Raw genomic sequence first — 16,943 nt, 5'->3', positions numbered from 1 at the left:
GCAAATGTCTGACTTCTCAAGCTTCCACTATAGATTTTTTATCACCTGTTCCTTCTGGTTCTAGATGCCCTGTTAACATGTGGATATTAGGGTACTGTGAGACTGGAAAACAGAGAATGGATGTAAGTACTGTCATATAAAGCGGAAGAAGAAATTTCCTTCAGGGAGAGAGGAATATCTACAGAGGAATGAAAGTGGGAATTTCTGCTGGACTGGAAAACAGAAAGGATCCTGGCATATGGAAGTTCAATAGAAGCAGAGAATTGCTGTCCTTTGGGATATAGAGCAGAGACTTATTTGGTACAAAGAGTAATTGATGTTGGTTAGTAGAATTCATATAAAGAAAGGACAGAGAGAGTCTGAGAGATTTGGAGTCATCCCATGCCAACACTTTGAGGGCATAGAGGGGTGAGGTGGTGTTCTGTGGATCATCGTGTGGGTCTCCTGCATGTGTCTGTGTGTGTGCGTGTGAATAGACAGCAGTTATATAAGATCTCTACCATAGCCTCCTTATCTGCATGGTATCAGATGAACATGTTCCCAGTTCCTTTCCTTAGAGAAGGGTGGTACAATAAGAAATAGGTTTACACAGCAACTCACCTTGTCTCAAATAAGCTCATGTCTCAGTCTTCATTCCCATCTGCTTTCATGGTTCTGGCAGTTCCCTAAGGAAGTATAGTGAAAAGAGTGCTGGGCTTGGAATCAGGAGGATGAATTAAAATACCACCGTTTGCCTCAGTTTCCTCATCTGTAAACTGGGATAATCATAGAGTCATTGTGAGATCGAAACATAATGTATAGAAAACATTTCCCAAACCTTAAAGTGCTATGTAAATTAATCTGTTGTTTCCCAGCTTCCTTCCTGTTGTCTACTCAGCCAATAATGACCCCCACTTCCTACCAGCACAATTTGAACCCACTCAATATGCCCATTCTTACCCCAACTCTCCAGACTAGTCTATCTCCCATTAAGTAAAGGGAGGACAGGAACTTGACAGCCCAGCCATCAGTATCCCTCATTGTATTTGCCTTTGATTCACGGATGTGGTTTCTCAGAACTGAGTGAGTTGGTTGTGTCGGGCTGGTATCTTCTTGTTCCACCCAGAATAAGGCACATCTCTCCTAGTTGCTAGTTATAATGACTGCCCTTCTCCTTGGGCACCCTGGCACTGTCAATGGGCAGGGCCTGGAACAAGTCAAGTGGCGATGTTCTGATAAAAAAAAAAAGAGAAAGGGGCAGGGGAAAAGAGAAGAAAGAGACAGAGAAAGAGAGGAGGAGAGAGGGAGAGAGGAAGGAGGAGACAGAGAGGGATGGGGTGACAGAGACAGGAAGGGAGGAGAGAGAGGGGGAGAGAGGAGGAGGAGGAAAGAGAAAGAGAGAGAGAGAGAGAGAGAGAGAGAGAGAGAGAGAGAGAGAGAGAGAGAGAGAGAGAGAGAGAGAGAGAGAGAGAGAGAGAGAGAGAAAGGCAAGAGAAGGCAGGGGGGGGAGACAGACACAGACACAGACACAGACACAGACACAGACACAGACACAGACACAGACACAGACACAGAGGGCTGGAGAGAGAGAATCAATCTTTTCAAAGACCATATCCTACTTCTCTGGAGTCTCTGTACTGGCTGGATGTTCACTCACCTTCTCAAACACCTTGTAATATGCATGTCACTAGTTTTTACCCTGGGTGCAAGGAGGAAAGAGAAAGCTAAGGCTTTTTTTTTTTGGCAGCCTGTGCTATTAGCTCTAATTGACATTTATTGCTCCCTCTGTCACTGGAAAACCCATTTAAGGTTTCTATTGCTCTCAGTACCACTTAAAAGTAAAAACCACTTAAGATTTCTAACAGAGTCATAATTATCTTGGTACCTCAAAACCAATCAGGATGCCCTCATTACCTCTACCCTCCTTCCAATGAGGAAAAAAATGTATTAATCAATGGGAGAGAATCATTTATCCTCAGCCTTACATACTACACATTGAATATTTTGTCAAGGTCTTTTAAAAATCACTTTCTCTCCCCACATCTGGGTAAATTAGATGCTTTGTCTCTCCCGCAGTCATTGATTTCTGCATCTTGTTAAAGCGTGTTCTATGCTCCAAAGGAATTAATAATGAACTAGCTCAATTGAATCAATTCATCTACTGGTGGGTATACCTGGGCAGGCTCTGGCTCAGGTCCCCTCATTCTCTCCAACTTCATGTCCAGCTCACAGCTGACTGTAAATTCCATGCCAGACTTGAGAGGCTAGGCTTCTGCCTCAGCCTCTTCAGCAGGAGGGGGAAGGGGGAGAGGAGATTCATCTTTGGTCAGGTGTTCAATGAAGAGATTACAGAACCTTAGCTTGCGTGAATAGAAATCTGATTCTTGGAAGGAAGGAGGTAACAAGCCTGTTATCTTTGGCCTTGGTCAAACTACATCTGAAATTCTGGGCCCGGTTCTAGCTGTGACATTTTTTAGGAAAGATGACAAGGTGGAGCATGGTCAAAGGAGAGCAATGGGAATGACAAAGTTTGTGCATTTGAAGATGAGTTGAAGCGACAAGGGCATTAACCCAGAGAAATAAAGATTCAGGAGGGGGTAAAGGGGAGGAGGGGAAAGAATGAACTCAGGACTGCTGCCTTTGTCATATGGAAGGAGGATGAGACTAAAATCGAGGGGATACAGGATGAGATGGCTCTCATATGCATTCATATGCATCTATGTAAAACCATACTATACTTTCTTGTCTTCTGTTTCTCTGAGGGTGGATCTACCTTCATAAGTCCAAGTCTTTCTATATTTTCCTAAGTCCACCAACTCATCATTTCCTACACCACAGCAACATTCCAACCTTATACTGTCCAGTTATTTTAAATAGTATAAAACAATAATGATTGATATGGCTGACATATAGTATAGTTTCCCTATTTTTCTCCTTTGGTTAAAACTATTTTTAGTTTTAACTTTGTCTGAGATTATGATTACTGCCCCTGCTTTTTCACTAATAAATTCTACTCTTAATCTTTATTTTATGTCTATGTGTATCTCTTGTTTCCTGTCCCTCGTGACTCCTCTACTTTACTTCTACCTGCTACCTTGACTTCCTGTTATTTAACCTGCCCCCCCCAAATATCCCTCCCTTATCCTCTCCCTTCTTTCCCCTTACCCTTTTGTTTCTATCTAAATTTAGAAGACGTTTATACCCTTCTACATATATGCAATATTCCCTCTTTAACTCATTCCCAGTGAGAGCAGGATTTCAAAACTACCAGGCCTCCTCCTTCATTTAATTCCTCTGTGTCAGTTCTCCCTCTTGCACCTCATTTGTATAAGATAATTATTCTTTTTACCTTTTCTTGAATGGTTTTACATTTTTAGAATCACATCACACTCAGGTCTACCCCAATTTTTCTTTTGACCTACCCAATAACTAATAACAATCTTTCTTAGACATGTTTTACATGTCTTCATATAAAAAATAAAGTCTGTCCTTATTGAGTACCTTGTAATTAGTCTTTGATGTATACCTTATGTTTCTCTTGGATCTTATATATCAAATTTTTTTATTAAGTTTAGGGGGTTTTTTGCAACAAAATCCTGAAAGTCTGGCAATTCATTGCATGTCTATTTTGTTTCATTCAGGATTACACTTAACTTTGCTGAGCGAATATTTTGAGCTGCATTTTGCTCAACAATATGGAGTGTTCCAAGACCTGCAGTCTTTTAGTGTCACTGCTGCTAGATCTTGTGTGGTTCTCATTGTGGATCTACCATATTTGAATTGTGTTTATTCATGTTCCTCATAATATTTCCTCCTTAAGCTGGAGGTTTCAAATTTTAACTATGATATTCCTTTAGATTTTCCTCATGGGATCTCTTTCAGGTGGTGATTGGTGGATTTTTTCCATTTCTACTTCCCCTTCTTGTTCTAACACATAACAACAATTTCTTTAATTATTGCATTAGTATTCTTTTTAGATCATAACTTTCAGGTAGTCTGATTATTCTTATGTTTTCTAGTCTTGATCTGTTGTCCAGATCAGTTGTTTTTCTTATGAGATGTTTCATAGTCTCTTCTATTTTTTTTCATTCTTTATATATTGTTTTATTATTTCTTGGTCTCATAACTTCACTGGATTTTCCTTGCCCAATCTAATTTTCCAGAAGCCATTTTCTTCCTTAAGGTTCTGGATCTCCTTTTCCAGTTGGTTAACTTTCTTTTCACAATCTTGATATTCTTTGATTGTTCTATTTTTTAAAAGTTCCTCTATCTCTCTTACTTGATTTTTAAAGTCTTTTTTAAATTCTTCTGTGAATTCTTTTGGGGCAGGTGACCATTTGGCATTACTCTTTGGGGAAGGAGAGGCTTTTTTGCTTCAGTATCATCCTCTGAAGATGAATCCCAGTCTTCTCTATTCCCCATCGTGACTTTCTATAGTTGTGTTCTTTCTCCTTTGTTTATTTTTTTTTGTAGAAGATTATTATTGTCATTACCTCTAGACCTGAGGTAGGGGAGAGGGTGCCTCTGGTCTCAGATCCCCCTTCAGGTCTCCCCTCAGGCCTGGAACCAAAACCAAGGACTCTATCCTCCTTTAAGTGACCACAGCCAGCTGTGTCCCAGTCCCACAGCTTTTACACTTAACAGATGTGTGCTGGTTCCTTCTGGCCCAGGGCCGCATCTTGAGGAGCATGGTTGGGCCTAGCATACCTTATCATCAAAAGTTCACTCAATCTCCCCCCCCCCAACTCAGATACCCAACTCTCCACACTGTCTGGGGAGGTAAAAATTCCTATGACTAGGGCCAAGGTTAACTCCCAACCCAGCTAGCCCCAGGGCTTGCCACTACCATTTCAATAGAACTAGCCTGGAGGTGTTTACTCTTCAGAGGGACCAAACCTCAGTCCTAGGATTTTTCTTGGGATCTTCTCCAGTTGTCCCATGAGGACCACTGTTCTACCCCAGTTCTTGTTTATTTTTACTGCACCACCTTTACCCTGGGGCTCTATTTTGTCTTGTTTGTGGGGGAAATCCTTACAGCTTGGAATTTTCTGACCTACTCTACCATCTTCCCAGAATCCTCTCTAAGCTGAGTTTTGAAGGAAGTCAGAGAAACTACAGGGCAGAGGGTTGAGGTGGGGATGGGAGCAGAGGAACAGGGAGGCAGGGATGGAGTATCATGTTTGGAGACCTCCAGGTAGGCTCATATAGCTGAATTATAGAGTACATGGAGGAGTTAGGTGTAAGAAGGATTAAAAGGTAAGAATGTCAAAAAAAAAGACTTTGATCCTGGAAGCTATTGGGAAATATTAAAGACAACTGAGCAGGGGAAGCATGGTTAGACCTAGGCTTTGGAAAAATCAACTTGGCAGACATGTTGGATGGAAGTGGGGAGAGACTTGAGGCAGGGAACCCAACCATAATGTTGCTGCAGTAGTCCAGGTGAAAGATGGTAAAAGTCTGAACTTGGGTTGTGGCTGTCTTATTTTCTCTGTGGAGGGAAGGGGTTATACACAAGAGACTAGAGTGATTTATGATAAGGAAGAGGAGAGAAGAGAGAACTCTCAGGAAATGACCACAATTCTTTCAATGAAGTATGAGATAAAGTCCTCATCTGAGAAGTTTGGGGAAAGGGTATTATGGGAGACTAAAAGAGACATGAGAAGGTTGGAGAGTGAATTGACTATGGTAGAATAGATTGTTTTGTCTTGCTGCATTGATAAGAGTAACCATAATGGGCCCCATCAGCAAGGTTTCAATTTTTCCTCTATTTCTTTTCAGTAGCATGTAAATGAATAGATATGGATGAAAGCAACAGATAGTGGAAGCAATCCAGGGGTGGGGGGGAGAGGGGTGTCAAGGCATGATCATCAAGAAGAGGTCAAAGGGGCTTGAAAATTGAGGGTTGAGGATTGTGCAGTTTTGAGGTATTTCACCAAGGTGGGTAGAACTAGGAGCAAGGGGCAGAAGTTATAGAAAGGCATATTTGACTTGTTATGAAGAAGAATTTCCTAGCAATCAGAAATATGTGTCAAATAGTGAATTCCCTGTCACTGAAGGTATATGAGAAGAGACTGGATGTTCACTTGTTAGGGACATTATAAAGCAGGAGCACTTAACCTGAGATTCATAAACTTGATTTCTTTGGGATTTTTAAAGGTTTTGATGACTGTATTTCAATATAATTGGTTTTCCTTGTGATTCTTTACATTTTTTCCCACACATTTAAAGACATCATTCTGATAATGGCTTCACCAGAGTGCTAAAGAAGTCTGTGACACAAACCAAAAAGTTAAAAAAAAAAGGTAAAAAACTACTTCTGCAGAGAGACATCCTGTGTTAAGTAAGAAAAGGAGTTAGAAATTCTGTGATTCTAAAACTCTATAGAGTAGGGAAGATGGGGAAAAATATTGAGTTATCAATAGAAAAGACTTCATTAGAATGAGTTGGGAAACCAAGACTGCCTCCTACAAGATGACAAGCAGCTTTCTCAGCATGCTGCCTGGCTTTTGGGGGGTTGAGAGGAGGGAAGGGGGGCAGGCCCAGGGTGGTTCATGCAAATGAACCCAATGCACCTGCACTAATCAGTCACTGAGAAAGCCTGAGAAGCTTGAGCAAACACAGGGGTGGCCCAGCTGCACTGTGCCCTGCCAGGCAATGAAGGGGCATGGGAACCTTGCCAGCCCAGCTGAGTTCTCCTGTTCCAGCAAGAGATATTGAACACCCAAGCATTTTTTCCTCCAGCCTGTTGAGACCTGGACAAGATATTCAGAACTTCCTCTTGTTTTTATTTCTCCCCACTAGCCTGCCCAGGAGAGATCTGGGACCTGTAATCACACCTCCTATCCAGTTCTCTGGCCTCTCCCTGAGCATCTTTTCCAGATGTGTCTCCCCTCTGGTCCTTGGAAAGAAGAAGACACAAAACCATCTCTTGAATAACTGACCTATTTATTATTCATTTCCCAGAGGTGAGAAGAAGCTGAGTCTGGGATTATTTAATGAGCTCCTCAGAAATAGGGCCTCCATAATGTGAGCATTAAGCAGCATAGGCCAGGGTAGAGCAGAAGGGAAAGGCATTCACACATAAAGAGAGGGCCACAGAAGTTAAGTGAACTGCTGCTGGCTGGCCCATGAAGTCTAGTGAGATGGGATCATAGATTCAAAGCTGGAAAGGACTTTAGAGATTGTCTAGTCCAAACCCATCACTTTACAGATGAATAAACTGAAGTTCAGGAGAAAGAGGGAGGGGCATGTTAGGAAGTGTAGGTGACGTGAAAATAAAATATATCCATTTTTTAAATCTTTCATAAAGTGACATACACAGCTAGTATTTGAACTCAGGGTCTCTGATTCCATACTCAGCATTCTTTCCTCTATATCACATGGAATCCTAACTCACATAGAACCAGGAGCCTAAAAATCATGAATAATAAGAACTTTTTTTCAAGGTTCCCCCAATACTAATGTAGCAAATTTTGCAGTGGACCTCTACAGGCAAGGAGAAGTATTCAGAACTTGGCTAGATAGATGTCTAGGAAATGTAATTTCAAAGACACAGGGTTGTCCTCTCCCCAACACAGTAGAAACCCAGGTTTATCGTGGGAGTAGTGCTTGGAGACAGGGTTGCTTATTAACAGAAAACTACATAATCAAAAAAGGAGATGAGAAGAAAGCAAATCAAGGCTTTACTAAGGCAGCTGGTACTTTTATCCACCATGGAAGATGGAACAGCTATGACCAATGTGGAGATTGGCAGATCACTGACAAACTTTTTCCCTGACCAATAATTCAAACAGCTAACAAAATTCTATTTTGCCCTTTCCCTCTCCCTTTTCATCCTAGAGGACAAATGTTTAAACACAGAGTTTTCTGTTCTTTACAGTTGTTTATTTGCTCTTTTAATTAGTACCAGAACTGGCCCATTTGATATAAAAGATCTACCCAAATTGCACATTTTTGACACTGTGTTTCTTTAATTGTGAGCAAGGAGCTGCTAAAGAGATGAAAAGTGTTTGATATTCATATATAGGGTCACAAAAAAGGATTGAGATTTGAACCCTGACACAATGTGCCAGGGTTTCTATTGGCTAGGACTAAAACAAATAAAAAGAAAATCTTGTGGTTTTGGGGTTTTTTATATACTTCCCCAAAGGAAGAACTGAACTGAATGCTGCATTTTCTACTCCCAGGCTATAAAGAATCAATGTCATTTGCTTTCTGTGATAAGACTGTGTTACTGAGTCACGTTTCCTCACATAGTCTTTCCCACTTCCTCCTCAGAAGCTCTCTGTAGAATTGAGGGTGGTGAATAGGGCTAGGAATCACTTAGTGGGAGGAGAAAATATATACTCCAAAGGTGGGGGCCAGAGGAGGGAGGGACTACCCCTCCCTTTCCACTTCATTTTCAACCTCAAACATAGACAGTACAAAGCACAGCCACTAACCTCAAGTAGCATTTTGTCTAGTCATGCTGATGCAACAAGGTTCTTCTATACTGTAGGAGATAAGATAGTCACTCAGTTATTTTGTCTAATGTGACCCAATCTAGAAGATGTATAAATGGGGCACTTTAGGATTATGTGGAACCATAAAAGTCATAGATGTGCACAAATCCACATTGTACCCCACTTCATACATGTATAAAAACATGTAGGGGCTTGAGGTCATTATCAGCTTATATTGCCAACATTCCTCCCCAAAATATACAGCAAGCCTTAGACCAACAAGGTAAATCAAACCTTTCAGATTGATTGTATGCCTGTTAGAATATAAACTCCTTGAGGATAGGAATTATTTTGCTTTTCTCTTAATGTTCTTAATACCTAATATAGCACCTGGAATTTAGTAGGTACTTGGTAAATGCCTGTTGATTTTTTTATTAGTCAGTATAGGACCAAATAGGGGGATATTTGGTAATGGTACAGATATTTAGTTAGCTCTCCTGTGTATCAACTAGCTGAACATTGATCCAGGCTGGAAATCAGGACACTGTGTTCAGGATCCTGGCTCTGTCAATTCCTATACCTGTGACTTTGCACACGTAACATATCACAGAATTGGAAAGTGATGTGGGGGCATCTAAGATTCCTGAAAGGAGGTTCCACTAGAACACACTTGACATCCAGGCTCTACCTGAAGACCTCCAGTGAAGAAGGTGACCCATTCCATTTTCAGATAGCCTTAGGAAGTTTTTATTGATATAAAACCTAAATTTAGCTCCTTGTAACTTCTGCTCATGGATCTTGGATCTGCCTTCTGGGATCAAAGCAAACAAGTCTTCCACATGACAGCATTTCAAATACTCCCCTTGGAAGTTTCTTCTCTGGGCTAAACACCTCCAGCTCCTTCCCTCTCTGGATCCAGTTTAGGGTCCCTCTCAGCTCTGACATCCTCTGCATTCATACTTTTGGATTGTCTAGACTTGGGCTGAATTTAAGTGCCTTGGTGGCTGGCCAGTGACTGAAGAATAGGGAAGGTTTCCTAATCCCCATTGTGATAGATGATTAATTGGACTCCTATTTTATTCCAATCAGTATTAATCAGTTTTATATGATTCCATAAGGATAGTGATTATATATTAGGCCTGAGAGGTGTAAACTGCACAATGCAAATTCACTTGCTTAATCATAGGAAGCTAACTAGAGGACCTTCCCCCTTGTTTTTGCTTTGGTATGTGACCAAGTCCAGCATAGTGGAGGTGACTCAAGGACATGGGAAGTCCCCCTGCTATTTTTGTTTCTCTTCCATCCCTCATCCTTCCTCTATTTCCCAATATGGGGAGATGACCATGAGTACTTGGCCAAGTGACCCTGTTGTCCTGCCTAATGCCTACCTATCTACAAACCCATAGGCCCATGTAGGTGTTTTGACATCTATTTATCAGCCCAGTCCATGGGTCTGCTCGACAACTCAGGAGGACCTCCTGAAAGGTTGATAGGTCTGGCAAAACCAGTTCATCAGCTCATTTGTCAACCTATAGAATTCCATACTTTGGACTGACCCTTCTGGAGATCTATAAAGTCAAGATCTATTGACCAATAAGACTCTTTACTTTTAGTTTGACTCATCTGTATCATCAGGGAACCAGCACTATGAAACTAAGGCCCTGGAAGAAGGGGGAAGGGGGCATCTCAGATCATGAGGAAGATCTGAGGTTCTCTTCATTAGAGGGGCCCAGGGACCCTTTAATAAATTGGTATTGACTCAGAGCTCTACCTCAGTTTCTATTATTGTAGATTGGACCATCTTGGACCCCACACCATCCAGCCCCAGGATCCCAGGGCTTCTCCTTTTCTTGAACACATGGTATTTTGTCTTCCTGGGAAAAAAAACAATATCTTTCACTTGATTTTTAAAGATGACAGCTTTCTTTGATCCAATCAAGGGAGACTTTAGAAGGAAGTATAAGAACAAACTGGGACTCCAAATACATTTCAGAGTTTGGGAAAACATGACAGATACACATAATTAACAGTCATAATATTGAGACGGGAGCCTGATCTTTATCTGTGCACAATAGAGGCTAAATGTATCCACCCATTCACTCAGTTGGAAGTCATGCCATTTGTCCTGTTCCTGCCTCTCTCTTGTGCTCACTCAACTGGAGTAAAACCTACCAGATCATGTGCCCCCAGTCCCTTGCCCCCCGCACTGGGGGAGTTTATCAGCTTAGAACTTAACAGTGGAGCTGAACTGCCCTGATTGACAAGTGGAAGCTCTCCTAAACCGTTCAATCTAGTTTACCTAAGACCATGCTTCATCTCCCCTTCCATCTGCCATACTAATAACAATAATAATAAATAGCAGCTAGCATTTAAGTAGTACTTTAAGGTCTGCAAAGCACTTTACAAATGTCTCACTTGATCCTGATATCTACTGAGATAGGTGTTTTTATCCCCATTTTACAGATGAGAAAAGTGAGGATGAGAGTGATTATGTCACTTGCCCATGGTCACGCAGCTAGTAAGTGTGATATAGCATACACTTCCACCTCCTCAGAAGAATAGAATTGTGATTTTGAAAGATCTGGAGAACCCAAATCCCTCAACTGTGGCTGATTCACTACAGAAAGCTTGGGCACTGAAAATAATGTAGGGAAGAGCAGCACCATCCCTGGCCTGGCCTGGCTTGGCAGAAAACATGAACCTTGAAAGAGTTACTCAGCCAGTGAAGAGCTCAGGTGAAATGTGAAATGCTGATCTATCAGCCCTACAAACAGCTTACTGTTGAATGTGTTAAGTCAACTTCCCAGCAGAGTGTTAACAGTAATTGCAAGTGATTACTGCTACTTCTTTCTGTCAGTCTGTAGTTGTTAGTCTTTTTTCTGTAGTATTCTTTTGAGTAGAGAAAATAAATAGCTGTCCTCTACCTGAATGTAAAAAGTGCATTACAAGTAGCATCACCTTTTAAAACAATAAGAAAGTTACAGAAGTAAAAACAAACTTACTGAAAACTTGGGGTGAGACCCAAATAAATGTATCATCCCAAGAGCATCAATAGAGGAACCCAACAGGGGAACAACAAATAAAAATGATATGGAACAAATTTTTCCGTGTTCCTATAGCAATTTATTTGCAGCAGACATAAAAAGCAGAACCTCCACTTGGACCTTAACACCTCAGGTTCTGGTATACTATATAAAGAAGTATAAATAGCTAGAAGGAAGACAAAATTGGGAAGCAGAGCTGATCCTGACCAAGAATACAGTAAAGAAACCTGTGTTCTAGGCAATACAATTTTGAAAGCATTGAGAGATTATTCCATAGGGTATCTTGGAGAGGAAGGAAAGAATAGAAAACATCACATATTATATTAATACTCCCAAAAAAGTAATACACCCAAAGTAAGAAAACATCCACAACTGCTGGCCCATGTGCCCACTTCCTCATTGTTATAAAATCTTTATGAGAATGGTGTCTATATATTTCATATCAAGGATATCCTTAAAGAAAATATCAGAAGGGAATAGACTTTTATAATTGACTTTCTACAAGAGATCACATCTTTACAATTACACAACTTACTGAAAGGTACAGAAAATGTAAGATCTCACCATTTATTGCTTGTATGTTTTTGGATTTTTTTGTTTTTGTGGGGGGTTTTTTGCTTTTCTTTTTTGGAGGGGGGGAGGTAGGGCAATTGGAGTTAAGTGACTTGCCCAAGGTCACACGGCTAATTTTTGTGTTAAGTGTCTGAGGCCAGATTTGAACTCAGGTCCTCCTGACTCCAGGGCCAGTGCTCTATTCACTCTGCCACCTAGCCACCCCTGTATGTTTTTTTAAAAAGCATTTGACTAGAGCATCAATCAGCCTTGAAGGCTCTGTTCCAACATGGGGCCTCTCTTAGTGGTTCAGTATATAAGACACTCATTGTGAAGTTAGAAACACTTGAAATCAAATATGGCCCCAGATTCTTACTATGTGACCCTGGACATGTCACTCCATCTCTGTGTACCTCAGTTTCTTCAACTATAAAATGGGGATAATCATAGCACCTACCTCACAGGGTTGTTATGAGGATCAAAGAAGATAATATTTGTAAAGTGCTTAGTACAGTGCCTGTCCATGGTAGACACTATATGAATGCTTATTCCTTTTCTCCCCACCTTCATGCATTTGATAAGATCATACAAGAGTCCTTGATGAATGCAAAGAAAGATAACTCTTCAACTACTGGTTATTCACATCAAGTAAAACATAAGAGAAGGAGAGGTGTGCTTGACAAAGGTTTTTGCCACTGTCATGCCTTGGAAAACTCTGAGTGAATGAATGAATGAATGAATGAATGAAGCATATTTTGTGTTTTCTATGTGCAAAGCTCTATGATAAGTTCTAGAGATACAAAAAAAATAAGATAGTCCTCCTTTCTTCTCAAGGATCTCACATTCTAAGGAGGGAGACAACACCTATGAAAGGTTTCAGCTTCAGGTCAGATGGAAAGATCCCATGATCCTTAGGGTGTAACAGCAAAGCAGATGGTAAGACCTCTTCACTAATGTCATTTCCACTGGTAAAAATGACATTACTTCTGACACTGAGCTCCTTGATGGTGCCAAGGACTTTGGTGGCAAGAACTTTCTTATCTGAGTCTTCAGTACCTATGTCTATAGCACCCACAGGGGCAGTTACCAAGCTACATCTCCACAGGGATTGCTTCCCAAAATGAGGACTGTAAGCAGTGGGCTGGAAACATTGTTATTCTGAAAGCTCTTGGGTTCAGGGTCCTGAATGTCTCCATCAGGGTGGGAAAGGGAGGGGAGGGGAGGGGAAAGGAAGGGAAGAGGAGAGGAAAGGGAGGAGAGAGGGGAGTAGAAAGAAAAGAATGATAAAGGAGTGGAAAAGAAGGATAAAGAGGAGAGAAGAAAGGAGAAGATAGAAGAGGAAGAGGGGAGGAGAAAGAGGAGAAGAAAGTGTTTTCACTGCCTTAATAACCATTCCTCCACCTCAAAGACACTGAGCCCACCTCAGGCTCCTTTGCTGCTGTCCATAGTTCTGCTCTCCTCTGCCCTCTGCCCAGGGCTCTTTCAACCTTAGCCTCCCAGGCTGCCTAACTGGGAAGAGTTATTGTTACTGCTCCGTTAGAATGAGTCCTTTCCAAGGTCAGCCATGGGGTAGATTTGGATCTTTTCTGTTACACATCACCATTTTGGGTAGGTTATTTCAAAAAAGGTTGTTCAGGTAGCAGTGACATCCCTCTCTTCTCTCCATAATCCTGGTTATCTCCACACTCATTTTTCTCTTTACCCTCTTGTTCTTTTTTCCCCATCAAACTGGGAGTGGCCAAACCTTACTCCTAGCTGGGTTAGGGTCAGTGATTTTCTTGGCCCCTCTTCCCCAGCCCAAGGTGAAGGAAGCATGTTTCTTTATATGGGCCACACTTCCTGCTGCCACCTTCTTGAACTGGAGCAAACCTCATTCTTTTCCATGGTCCTCTACACATTCTCATCATACCCTACCCAAGAACCTTGACACACACATTTTTCCTGAGGCATCACTTAACTTCTAGCACTAGTTAGCTTCTGGCAGTGAAAGACAGAAGAGAAGAAAGGCCAGGAGCAGCCTGGCTGTCTCTACCAGAATTTGTGCAAGCACAGCAAATCATTACTCCAGTTGCACAATTATGAGTCAATGTTATTATAGGACCCAGACCTGCTGGCCAAGTTTTTTGTCTTCCCTCTGCTCTTCCTTCCCCCAATCCCTCCCCACTCCAATTCATCTTGAGTACAGTTGCCAAATTGATCTTCCTAATGCACAGATCTGACTGTGTCACTGCCCTTGTCAGAAACTTTCAGTGGCTCCCTATTGCTTCCTCATTCTGTCATTTAAGAACTTCTACAATATGGCCATCATCTCCCTTTCTGCCCTTACTCCACTTTACTCCCTTTCTCTTACTCTATCATCCAACTCTACTACACCACTAGATGGGGCGATTGATAGAGCACTGGGCCTAGAATTGGGAAGATGAGTTCAAATTTGACCTCAGACACTTGCTAGCTCTGTGGTAAATCTCTTAGTCTCAATCTGTCTCGATTTCTTTAACTGTAAAATGGAGGGGGGGTCACAATAGCTTCTAAGACTCTAATGTTTTTACCTCACAAGGCTATTGTGAGGATCAAGCATTTAGCACAGTGCCTGGAACATAGTAGGCACTTTAAAAATTCTTATTCCCTTACCTCTTTTCCTTCCATTTTCTTGCTCCTATCATTGACAAAAACCCTTCCCCATGCTTGGAACACAGTCCCTACTCATCTCTCCACCAATTAATATACTTCTATTCCTTCAAGGTCCAACTCAAAATCTACTTGCCAGATGAAACTTTCCCTAATGCTGCTAGCCAAAAGTGTTCTCCCACCTCCAATTTCTCACAGCACTCTGAATCTTTGTTCCTATTGCATCTGCTTTGTATCACATTAATTTGTGTATATGCCAATGTCAAGATATTAAGAGAAACCTTATTCAGAGCTAATGCCCAGCAAGCAAGCTGTGCCCTGAACTTGGCATAACCACAATCCTTTGTACTCATGCTCTGGATGATTTCACCCTCTATCAAAATTATGTAATTATTATATTGCTTTGACCAGCACCAGGTGTTCTCTAAGTTCAGACAAGCACCAGACAAGTACCTATATTCTTGTTATGAAGCCCTGCTATGAATCAAACTTATCTCCATGGAGCTATTACCCCTCATTGTCAGGGCTACAGCTCACTGAGGAGCCATTGGTATAAGTATTGAGATCTCCCCACCACCACCACTGTCTCAGGTCCCTCCACTGGGGGGGAGGGGTCCCTGTGTCCTTGTGAGGACACATGTGTCCTTGCTTGCAAGCCTTTTCCCTCACTTTGAAATTAAACTTCTGTTTGATTCCTGACTCTCATGTCTGTAGCCTGCTTTGTTAGGCTCTGGTGATTCATAGGTTAGAGGACAGTTTGGTCCAGATGACACCACATTCCTACTAATAATCTGTAAGCTCTTTGAAGGCAGGAACTGTCATCTTTCATCTTTGAATCCCTGGTATCGAACACATTGCTTCACACAAAAGAGATGCTTAATATATTTATTGAATGAAATTCTGAAACTGTTCAATTTTCGGACTGTGGTAGCCTGGAGACTGATATTAACCTCTTCCAACTCTTGTATTACCTTTACCTATGTTTCTTTACCATTCATAAAGGATAAGGAAGCTTCATATCTATGGCATGGTTTTCCCTACATGGTGTACTGGATAATGGGATACAGTGTAATGAAAGAATAAGGGTAACAGTGGTATTTCCCAGGACCCCTCCCCAATAACCAGGCTGCTGGGGCCCTCCACTGGGAGGATACTGTCTTTGGGGCTAAGAATGTGCAGAATCTTCCATCAGACCTTTTGTATCTGCCCACCCTAATGGTAAGAGGAACCCAAACCCCTTATCTTTCTATAGGGCTTTTCAGTTTACAAAGGGTTCTCACATCCATTATCTCACTATATTTTTTGCAATAACCCTAGAAAGGACAGGTAAAACACACACACACACACACACACACACACACACACACACCTATGAGGTTGCTGGGCAGGAATTTAGAGATCCCCATTATATAGATGAGCAAACTTTGACTCAGAAACATTCAGCAACTCGCCCATTATATAGATGAGCAAACTTTGACTCAGAAACATTCAGCAACTTGCCCAAGGTCACATGATAAGTCAATGGCAAAGCCAGAATGAAAACAGAGGTCTTCAAACCTAGCATCCAGCATCCCCCCAGGGACCTGAGCTATGCCACTCAAGAATCATGATCAGTCTGTTAAAGGGGAACAGACCTAGCAACTGCCACTATCTACCTAATATCAGAAATTAAGCATTGATCATTTCCTTTCCTCTGTGGACTTGCTGGGTTGCCGCCAAGAAGGAGATAGTCTAAGGTCATCAGCTCCATCTTCCCCAAAGTAATGACTGCATTTCAATGCCAAGAGATGAGCTAATATCCCATACAAAATATTCCAATGTCAAGGGAGGTAAATGCATAACTGGGACAAACATCAAGAAAGAGGGACACAGTCTGCGTGGAAGATGAAGGCTTCTCTAGAGAAGAATGACTGTGTATTTATTAATATCCCCAAACATGCATGCCCATGAATAGCAGCACCTTCTCCCTTTCTCCTCCATCTTTTGTCTAGCAGGGTGATATATTGCAGCCCTTTCAAAACTCTGACACAGATGACATTGAGGCAAATGATGAGCCTCAAGATTTCTCTGTTGCAATGGAGATGGCTGATATATACATTTTTCCCATCTAATTAAAATTCCAGGGTTTGAAGAACTGTTATCATGCTCCGTGCCAAAGATGAATGTTTGAATAGATAGGAAGATGGGAAGATTTGGATACAGCAGCCCACGCACAGAGCGGCATTCTCTTCTCCTGAACAAAAAGAGAGAAGGGAATGGATAATTGTCATCTAAGTGATAATGGCTCGAGAGAGAGCTG

At 41.6% G+C, this 16,943-nt stretch overlaps 1 long non-coding RNA gene across 3 annotated transcripts in view; it reads right to left on the bottom strand.

Moving 5' to 3' along the window:
- Nucleotides 1–16,943, bottom strand: part of LOC138163386 (uncharacterized) — a 120,876-nt gene that overhangs the window by 10,348 nt on the left and 93,585 nt on the right. For 2 of the 3 annotated variants that reach the window (XR_011168870.1, XR_011168871.1), the window contains one exon: nucleotides 601–755. This is a non-coding gene — a long non-coding RNA (uncharacterized lncRNA). Of the gene's footprint in view, nucleotides 1–600; nucleotides 756–939; nucleotides 1,188–16,943 lie in introns of those variants that run through there. The other variant, XR_011168872.1, reaches the window with a different exon arrangement.

Source organism: Petaurus breviceps, unplaced genomic scaffold, assembly GCF_028583685.1.
Source record: "Petaurus breviceps papuanus isolate PSGF00001 unplaced genomic scaffold, PetGlider_PUasm1.0 188, whole genome shotgun sequence".
In the NCBI taxonomy this organism is placed as follows: domain Eukaryota; kingdom Metazoa; phylum Chordata; class Mammalia; order Diprotodontia; family Petauridae; genus Petaurus; species Petaurus breviceps.
This window is presented reverse-complemented; position numbering and strand designations above follow the sequence as displayed.